General features: G+C 40.4%; 1 long non-coding RNA gene across 1 annotated transcript; it reads left to right on the top strand.

Moving 5' to 3' along the window:
* The first annotated feature begins 2,651 nt into the window (after positions 1–2,651).
* Positions 2,652–8,861, top strand: LOC113220851. The gene is made up of 2 exons (XR_003307542.1): positions 2,652–3,281; positions 4,151–8,861. It is a non-coding gene; the product is annotated as an uncharacterized LOC113220851 (long non-coding RNA).
* The last annotated feature ends 1,616 nt before the right edge of the window (positions 8,862–10,477 follow it).

The raw sequence follows: 10,477 nt of genomic DNA, 5'->3' as shown, positions 1-10,477 counted from the left end.
ATATATATATATATATATATATCAATGCTGTAGTTCTAGGAAATTTAGATGTGGCTGTTGTGTGTGATCCTTTAGAATTGTGAAGACCTTCTGACTGCACTTTGGAAATTTTTAGTTAAATTTTTGGAGCATGTCTTTGAAATGTGCCCTGCAAGGCTCATGTGCTGCAACTGGTTGCATGTGATTGTCCTTGTGGTTGCAAGGGCCCTAACTCTTCTACCATTTTGCATGCAGTGATTGGATTTGCAGGAAACTGTTGGAGCAAGAGGCGTTTCCTCTCTATGCACAGACCAATTCCAGTAGGACTTCCCCCTAGAAGTGCTCTTTAAGGAAACTCTCCTTGAATTTCTATCACTTTCAATTACCTTTTCTTTTAGAAATGTTGGGCCCCAGTTCCCCCTCGACCACTCTGAAAGCCATTCACTATAAATATGACAGGCAAACAAGGGAACCCACAGGAAAAGAGGAGACACCAGATGGCTGAAGGATGCTAAGCTCAGTGATTTTCTCATTCTAAGTCCAGAAGGCTCACAGCTCATAAGGCCCTTGGCTTGGCTTTCTTTCAGTTTTACTGTGATTATCACTTTATAATTAAAGTCCACAGCTGAGGGGCACGGTGGCTCACGCCTGTAAACCCAGCACTTTGGGAGGCCAAGGTGGGTGGATCACCTGAGGTCGGGAGTTCGAGACTAGCCTGACCAACATGGTGAAACCACGTCTCTACTAAAAATACAAAATTAGCCGGGCATGGTGATACATGCCTGTAGTCCCAGCTACTCAGGAGGCTGAGGCAGGAGAATTGTTTGAACCCAGGAGGCAGAGGTAGCAGTGAGCAGAGATCACACCATTGCACTCCAGTCTAAGCAACAAGAGTGAAACTCCATCTCAAAAAAAAAAAAGTAAAATAAAAAATAAAGTTCGCTTACTCTGTAGAAGATGGTAACATAGAGTGGTTCTTCCCATGGGACAGCCCACATAATCTCTGACTGCCCCTCAGCGCCGTTTCTGTGGCTTCAGGGTGAAAGATGCCTGCTGCTGGAGAAGTTACACAAAGTGGTTATTTTGAATGCTTATGACATTTCCATTATCCTCCGGAATTCCATGAAATTGGAGCTCATTTATTTTTCCTTAGTCTTTCTCCTGCATCATAATGAAAAACAGTGAAAATCAGGAGGTGGCTCTTTGTCACAAATAAAAACTGCATGGGTGCTAAATGAATTTTAGATCATCAACCCGAGCAGGGACAAATTAGATTGAAATTAGGCAAAATCAACATCCATGCACACAGCAGTAAGGAAATAAGTCTTCTTTTCAATTGAGCAGGTTTAAAGCCTTCAAGGAAGAGAACTTCTAAGAGCCTCTGGGAGTGGAAAATCAAAATTCTGTGCTTTAGATTGTTTCTGCCCCCTGCTGACTGTGTGGAGTAGAGCAATGTATTCAGCCACTTGATTAAGAAAGTCTGCTTTTTCAAAGATAATATCCATTTATCATAGCAAAAACATACCATACCCTGATTCACTAAAATGTTTCTCAGTCTCAACTTTATTATGAAATAAATGCCTCTTTTTATATAACCTTAATCTCACTTCTGAGCTCATTTAATAGTCTTCATGTTTTTAAAAATTGTTGTTTTATAGGTACAATTTTTCTTGATATATTCTGAATTTTATACCTTACCCACACAGTCACAATGATTTATTTCCTTTGTAAAAACTTTCCCTTTCAGAAAATTTTAATAATTGTCCCCAGGAACTCCTCTTAGAGATTTCATTTTGTGAAAAATACTTCTGGTTTGCTCTCATGTTATAAAACCTAAGGATTAGGCTGGGCACGGTGGCTCATGTCTGTAATCCCAGCACTTTGGGAGGCCGAGGCGGGTGGATTACCTGATGTCAGGAGTTCGAGACCAGCCTGGCCATGGTGAAACCCCATCTCTACTAATAACACAAAAATTAGCTGGCCGTGGTGGCGGACGCCTGTAATCCCAGCTACTTGGGAGGCCGAGGCAGGAGAATCACTTGAACCCAGGAGGTGGAAGTTGCAGTGGGCCGAGATCACGCCATTGCACTCCAGCCTGGACAACAAGAGTGAAACTCTGTCTCATTAAAAAAAAAAAAAAAAAAAGCCCTAAGGATTAATACTGTGTTATGAATATTCATTACATACTCAGTATTTCCAAAGTGGCTATATTGTTTCATGCTGGTTATTCCCTCCAATATTATCTAATAAAGTTTCAACTCCTAAGTACATGGCAGTGAACAAGAAAGAATGAAAAATGGGTCTCTGGGAGACCAAAACAGATATAGAAAATTCGTGGGCACTAGATTTCGCATTTTGCTCCAGGATAAGCCTTGGGCCTTGATTCAGTCTTTAATAAGCCCAGTTACCTCTTTTCCCTGTTCCCAGCAAATAAAAATGTTAAAGGATACCAGGGATAGCCAGTGTAACAATAATTAATAATAACAGTAATAAGGCCAGGCATGGTGGCTCACGCCTGTAATCCCAACATTTTGGGAGGCCAAGGCAGGTGGATCACGAGGTCAGGAGTTCGAGACCAGCCTGGCCAACATGGTGAAACCCTGTCTCTACTAAAAGTACAAAAATTAGCCGGGCATGGTGGCACGTGCCTGTAGTCCCAGCTACTCGGGAGGCTGAGGCAGGAGAATTGCTTGAACCTGGGAGGTGGAGGTTGCAGTGAGCCAAGATCACACCATTACACTCCAGCCTGTGCAACAGAGCAAGACTCCATCTGAAAATAATAATAACAGTAATAACAGAGCTTCTGACCCTGAGAAGGAACTAAGGAACTGTATTTTTGCACAGTGATATATTTTCAACATATTATGTCTCAAATGTAGTAAGTATATATAATATATTAAACACATTAGGGAAAGACTTACATTTTTTTAAATACTGTTTTTACTTTCTCACTTAATAAGAACATTTCGGGTATTTGGAAAACCTACATTATCCAACAATGATTATTAACGGTGGTATCACTGTCTTATTTGTTGAATTCCAAGTCATGCTTTTTTTCCTTTTAAATAGAATCCTCACTATTAAATGATCCTCTCCTTTCATTCTCTATTCTTTTTAAGTTTCCTCAAGAAATGGTTTTATTTTCTTGGATTTGGAATGTTTAACAGGGTGTGGTGATGTTATTGATTTATGTGTTTTTGAAGCTGAATTTATTAAAACAATCTCTGAACCTTCTTAGGATCAATACACAGTCAGGAAACCAGAAACAACAGCATCTTTGTGGCCCCTCAGAATAAAAAAGTGTATGTATTGATTAAGAAGATAGCATGTTGGCCTGAGTACAGTGGCTTACACCTGTAATCCCAGCATTTTGGGAGGCTTAGGCAGGTGGATCACTTGAGCTGAGGGATTCTAGACCAGCCTAGGCAACATAGCGAGTCCCTGTCTCTACAGAAAATACAAAAACATTAACCAAGTCATTATGGCCTGCACCTGTGGTTTCAGCCTCATGGGGCCCTAAGGCAGGAGGATCACTTGAGCCCAGGAGGTTGAGGCTGCTGTGAGTCTTGATTGCACCACTGCACTCCGGCCTGGGTGATGCAGTGAGATCCTGTCTCAGATTTAAAAAAAAGAAGATAGCATGTTGAAAAATCCTGATAATTTACCTGTGTACCCTATAAAGGTATACTTTTATGATCTAAAGTTGACAATAATGACAATAATATGTATCATTTCAGGGCTATTGATTGTTTTAATTACCTTCTCTTTATGGAAAAGATGACCGGTTAATTATAGCTCCAAATACCCCACACCAGAGCCACAACAACACAGATGCAGACGGGTGCACACACACACACAAGCACACATTTCCCCCGTCTAGTTCTGTACTCTACTGTTAAGTCCTTATTGAGAATACTTAAAATACTCACTGAAGAGTGCTTTGGAAAATCTTAAATGGATATTCCTAAAGGAATGTTGTTTTCAGGGTGTAGCTTCCAATAAAAAAAAAAACGAGGGGTTTGGTATTTCAGTGATACTTTGGGTATATAATCGGGAGAGGCCCCTTTATGATAGGGTTCCCATAGTTCCTGTAAAAACAAGGGTAGTGAGGAATCTATTTGCCTCTCTTATAAATAACTGCTCATTTTTCTTTCTGTTTTTCCCCTTGAAGACATGACAATGGATGAAGTCCGAGAATTCGAACGAGCCACTCAGGAAGCCACCAACAAGAAAATCGGCATTTTCCCACCTGCAATTTCTATCTCCAGCATCCCCCTGCTGCCTTCTTCTGTCCGCAGTGCGCCTTCTAGTGCTCCATCCACCCCTCTCTCCACAGATGCACCCGAATTTCTGTCTGTTCCCAAAGATCGGCCCCGGAAAAAGTCTGCCCCAGAAACTCTCACACTTCCAGACCCTGAGAAAAAAGCCACCCTGAATTTACCTGGCATGCACCCTTCAGATAAGCCATGTCGGCCCAAATCTGAGTAACTTTATATAAATATCTTATGGGGTTTTATATTTTCATTTGGTTTTTTGTTTGTTTGTTTTTTGTTTTTTTTTAAGAATCTTCTGATAGAGAAAAAGACTGCTTTATCACTCAAACGTGTTCCTTTGACCTTTCAGTGTGCATGTGACTCAGTAACTTCACATAGAATATGATTCCCTAAGTATGCCACACAGCATCATATTAGATGTAAGACCTGCAAAGGACAGAAGGAATCTTCTGTAACCACATAGCTGTAAGCTCGAGAGGAAGCCTTGTTATTGGGCATTTGATGAGGTTTGGCATGCACTTCAAAGATAAATGAATGAAAACTTTGCACCACTTTTGTTACAAGGTATGGTAGAAAATAGTAAAGTCAGTTTCCTCTCATCAAATCTAAAATTCTCCAAAATACTCTCAGGCATAACATACTTAGTTGTTAAATTTTGAACTGCTGATTACTAATACTTGAATACCAATAGTTACTGAGATTCCTATTTTGGTTAGTCTGACTCAGGATTTGGAGCCTAATTAACTCTTTAAACTTTTGAAAATTTTAATCATCAAGCTATAGCGGCTCCAAGTGCAATTAATAATAACTCATTTATACCTTCCACAGAATTTAATAAAGATTCTACTTGTTTCTGTCTTTTAATAACTTTCCCCTTTGTGCCCTTGTGGCCTCAGAAATCCTTAAGAATTGCATGGATAAATGTGACCATAACTGATTTTGGAATGGTTCAGTTTAGGAACCAAGAGGCCCAGGTGAGGCAACATCTTTTTTCTCTACAGGTACCAACAAACTTTGACTTGTCAGCTTCCATCATCAATTAAGATTCTCAGAATTTGCAATTAATTGAATAGAATTTATTTACTATCTACCCACTCAAAGAAGTACAAGGGTAGAGTAAGCTAACTGGGCTTTAACACGGTCAGAATGTCTGGTGCATGAACCATAAAAAAGAGAACTGTCTCCCATCCCCTTTCTTGTTTTACTCTTAGTAACATCCAGAATTCCCTGGAACAGATTGTCTACCACCAGACCTTAGAAAAGATTGTCATTCTCTTGCTCCTTACTTGAAACACAAATATTGGGACTGTCACGTATATCAAGTAACTACTGTCAAGTGGGAGGAGAGAATGAGCGGAATTGCTGACTCCTATTTGTAGAGTGAAAAGGAGGAGTGATAATAGATGCCCTTCTGTCTAGCTTTCCTTTCTTCAACTAGTGGTAATGCAAGATTAGAATCAAGGTTGACAGGAGGCAAGATCACTCATCAAAGTGACAGAAAGACAATTCTCCTTTGCTCTAAAGAGAGAAATCTGTCACCTTTGCACCTCACTGCCTTTAAACACAGATGGGAGGGCAGGCAGAATCTCAGCGTTGACTTTTGTCCTCCGAGAGAGGAAGAGAAGAAGTAATTGGGCAACTTCGAGGCCCACGCCCCAGCTAGCCTTCCTGATCGTAACCTCCAACCTCAGGAAAGGGACCTTCCCAAAACACAGATCCCAAAGGAAACAAAACAGACCAAGGAGCATAATCTGCTTCTCTCACACAGCCTCTCTGCCAGTGGACCCTGCCTGCTTCCCTCTCAGTGCTCAGCACTCTGTGTAGTGTCTTTCAGGTTGATAACACTCTCCCAAGGTGCAGGCGCTGGCCCCATGAGCCCAGCACCAAAGTTTTCTAGTCATAGGTCAGACTGTCAAGATCATTTCTTTATCTATAGGTTGATACTTAGCTTAAAAAAAAAAAAAAAAAAGAATAAACCTAGAACTCAAAGGAAACCCATTGCAAATAGCTTAGATCAACAGTGTATCTCTTCCCTAAGAACGATAGTATCTTAGTAAGACACCTTCTATGCATGGTATGGAAGCATGATTTTTGCTTGTGGGAAAACTTAATCTTTTATCAGACCCCTCGGACTTCTCAATCCCTCCCTCTCCATACAGTAGTATTTAATGAAAATGTTTTGCTTTAGAAAGCAAAATGCTACTTTCAGAAGACACTGAAATAGTATACGTATTTGCTTACCATTTGCAAGCTGAAATCAAGGCGGGGTGGGGTCATCATTTTCATATAGAATGTATTTATTTTGTGCAGGTTGTTAACACATCTGGCATCTAGTTTTTCCATTAATAGCATTGCTATTTTCCCTTTTTATAAAGTAGCTTCTGCTGTCAAGGTTAACAATTCTATATGCTTTAGGAAGCTAAGTTCTAATTTCCTTTTGTGAGTTTCATTTCTTTTATAACCAGTATGTTACCACAGACATCAGTTGCAAAGCTACCATGGTAGTGTGATTCTTAGCCAAAAAAAATGTGTGTGCTCTTAAAGTATGTTCAGTTTTTCTGTCTACATGTGCTTTGTGTGCGTTAAAAAGGGGGTGGGGGGTGTAGCTATTCCTTTAGCTGCTTTGCATATTTAACCCAGTCATCAAAAGGCATAAATGACTTCAATATTTTATATCTCTTGGTTTTCAAGTATCATTTCACATTCTGTATACATGACTTTGTTATTGTGGAATACAAGCCTGCAATGGATGTATATATACAGAACATTAATAATTCTTATAAGGATGGAAGTCAAATGGCTGCATGATGGAAATTAGAAGAAAAAAAAAGCAGAAACTTGAATTTGCTAAGCATGTTTGGGGGGAAATAGAATCCTTAACTCAGTGCCTCTGTCTGCGATATGGAAACCTTCAACTTTGTTCACCAAAACTGTATTATACCTGTGTATATATATATATATAAATATAAATATAGTATAGTGAATCAGACACCATCGGTTTTAAGTCTCTGGTAGCCAAATTTAAATAATCCATAGAATATCACATATGTTCACTCCATCTTCATCTCTGAAGTTAGTGGAGACCATCAAAATGACTGTACATTTCATGACTCTGGGAAAATTTCAAAATGTGAAGTGCCCCTGTGCATTTTGTTGGCTGTAGCACAGCATTCTTGCTTTAGCTGTGCTTTCCTGGGATGAGAAGATCTTGGTGTTTTTAACACATAAGCTTTGTTAGAAATCACCTCTGAAGATCATTTCATTTTCTCACTTTGGGTTGCTGCTGCAAGACAAAGCAAAGAAAAAGGATAACAACGAAGGAGGCCGTGACACTTTTAGTTGCCACCGTTGTAACTCAAACAATATGGGTTTGTTGGTACAAACCCATTTGTTGGTACAAACCTGATTTATCAAGCCTTCTGTTACGGTTTTGCATCTGTGTGGGGGGAAATTTTTAATTTATTTGGAAGTATTTATTAGCCATGTTGTTGGTCCTGAAAATAAATCTCTAAGTAGCACAGTTGTGGGTATATTATGCAGGCACTTACCACCATATCTGCAAAAGTAACTGTGGTTTTCTTTCAAGACACTGTAATAAACAGTGAACTAAGAGAATAGATTCTGACACATCTCGATAAATCATTCTCTGCAAAAGTTTCAGGGCTAATGTATGTATGTGTATTTTTAAATTCTACTTTCTTTGGCATCGCTTCATGGCTCAGAGACAACAAGGTAATAGGTTATTGGCTGGCTTAGGTCAATAGGAATTTTACTGTTAAGAAGGGTCAGTGTAGAGCTGACTCTGCATACAATGTGTAATCAGATAATCCAATAGAGAGGAATTGTCCAAATAGTTTTAGTACCTTTCTGATCATCTGACACAGTAGGCTAGGAGACAATCTGTCATCTGAGCCATAGTTCTTGAGATTTAAAAAGTCTGTCCAGTGACTGCAATCTGATTATAAATAAACTATTTTAAACTATTCATTCTTGCTGAAACTGAAGTGTACACAATAGCACAGTGTTGGCATGCTGAGGCAAAACATTGGGTTCTTTTGCGTTCTACCTTCAAAACAATCTGTTTGCATTTGAAATATGAGTGTTTAAGCTTTTTAGGAGTTAGTGTAATAAGAGAATGTGAATATGTTGGGAAATTTTCAGATGCCATTAATAATTGTCATTTTGTTGTTAAATTAACAAGTACTTTAGGATAAGCCTCTCTATGTTTTTGCTTTAAATTGAAAGCATGTCTGTCAAATTGCAAGTTTCCCTTCGGTTTCTGTATATCACCCAGAAGAGGGTCTTTGAGTTGGTGTTGTACCTGTACCACTCACATGTAGCGTCAAGTGTAATTTTTAGTGTTTACATTCAAGCTGGGATCTTGACTGGTTAAATTAATCCACATACCACTGCCACTGCTGAAGGACCAGGTGTTGGAATACACAGCGTTACAGGCTATAAGCAAAGCAAACAAAAGTTGATCCTTACATATGCCATCCTTCTGTGTCATTTTGTGGCCATTCTGTGTTTTTCTCCCGAGTTATTTATTATTGTTAATAACTCACTTTTTCTTACATTCTGTTGTAAATAAAATACAAAGCAATCTTCTTTCCAAGTGTAGCTTCCTCTCTCTCTCTCGCTTGCTCTCTCTCTCTCCTCCTCAGCTATTCTCAAGGGAGTATTAGTAATTGTTCACTTGTGGGTTGATGGACTTGTTTCTTTTCCTCTATGGATATTTTTCCCATCCACATACCACTGCCACTGCTGAAGGACCAGGATCAACAAAAGTTGATCCTCACAGATGCCATCCTTCTGTGTCATTTTGTGGCCTTGCCTGCTAGTAGGCATATGGCACCTTCAGGACCCTTGGTAGGAAAAGTCTGAGTGTCTGCACTAATTATCCAGCCAAAAAATACACAAGGTGGCCAGCCAGGCCAACATGGTGAAACACCATCTCTACTAAAAATACAAAAATTAGCCAACCCATGGTGGCACATGCCTATAATCCCAGCTACTCAGGAGGCTGAGGAATGAGCATCGCTTGAACCCTGGAGGCTGCAGTGAGCTAAGATCGTGCCACTGCTGTCCAGTCTGAGTGTGAAACAGCAAGATCCTATCTCAAAAAAAACAAAACAAAACAAAAAAACCTGGCCGGACGCGTTGGCCTGTAATCCCAACACTTTGGGAGGCCAAGGTGGGTGGATCACCTGAGGTCAGGAGTTTGAGACCAGCCTGAACAACATGGTAAAACCCAGTCTATACTAAAAATACAAAAATTAGCCAGGCATGGCGGTGCACGCCTGTAATCCCAATGACTCAGGAGGCTGAGGCAGGAGAATCGCTTGAAATCGGGAAGCAAGAGTTGCAGTGAGCTGAGATTGCGCCACTGCACTCCAGCCTAGGCAACAAGAGCAAAACTCCGTCTCAAAAAAAAAAAAACACACACACACACAAAACAAAACCCGAGGTGAATCTGTAACCCAGTGGGATACTCATGCATCCATCCACCAGGTGTTTGGTTCCCCCTCCTCAAACATGAAGCTATCCACCCTGGGGAGTCTGCAGGAACACCATCCCAGTGGGACACTAGATTCTCTCCATTGGGCCAGTTTTTAAGGAGAGCTGAAATCACTCTGATGTGGTTTCTCCATCTCAAGTAGCTCCTGTGCACAAAAGGGTTCTCTGCAGATGGGTAGTGGGAGGACAGAAACTTTCCTTCCTTCCTTCCTTCGTTCCTTCCTTCCTTCCTTCCTTCTTTCTCTCTCTCTCTCTCTGTCCCGCCCCTTCTTTCTTTCTGTCTTCTTTCCTTTCTTTTTTTTTTTTTCGAGTCTCACTCTGTTACCCAGGCTGGAGTGCAGTGGTGTGATCACAGCTCACTGCAGCCTTGACCTCCTGGACTCAAGTGATCCTCCTGCCTCGGCCTCCAGAGTAGCTGGGACTACAGGTACACACCACCACACCAAACTAAATTTTTATTTTTTCTAGAGACTGGTTAAACTACGTTACCCAGGCTGGTCTTGAACTCCTGAACTCAAGTGATCATCTCGCCTCAGCCTCCCAAAGTGTTGGATAATGATAGGTGTGAGCCACCGCACCCAGCCAGAAATACTTTCTAGACCCTGCTTGTTAGTCTCCTGCTAAAACAGCACATACCTCTCACTCTGTTCTCTCCTCTTGAATCATCTGCATCCTATGTTCTTTTTTTTTTTTTTTTTTTTTTTTTT

The sequence above is a fragment of the Piliocolobus tephrosceles genome, unplaced genomic scaffold (assembly GCF_002776525.5).
Source record: "Piliocolobus tephrosceles isolate RC106 unplaced genomic scaffold, ASM277652v3 unscaffolded_14841, whole genome shotgun sequence".
Lineage (NCBI taxonomy): Eukaryota > Metazoa > Chordata > Mammalia > Primates > Cercopithecidae > Piliocolobus > Piliocolobus tephrosceles.
The sequence above is the reverse complement of the archived record's forward strand: the minus strand, read 5'-3'. Positions and strand labels throughout refer to the sequence as shown.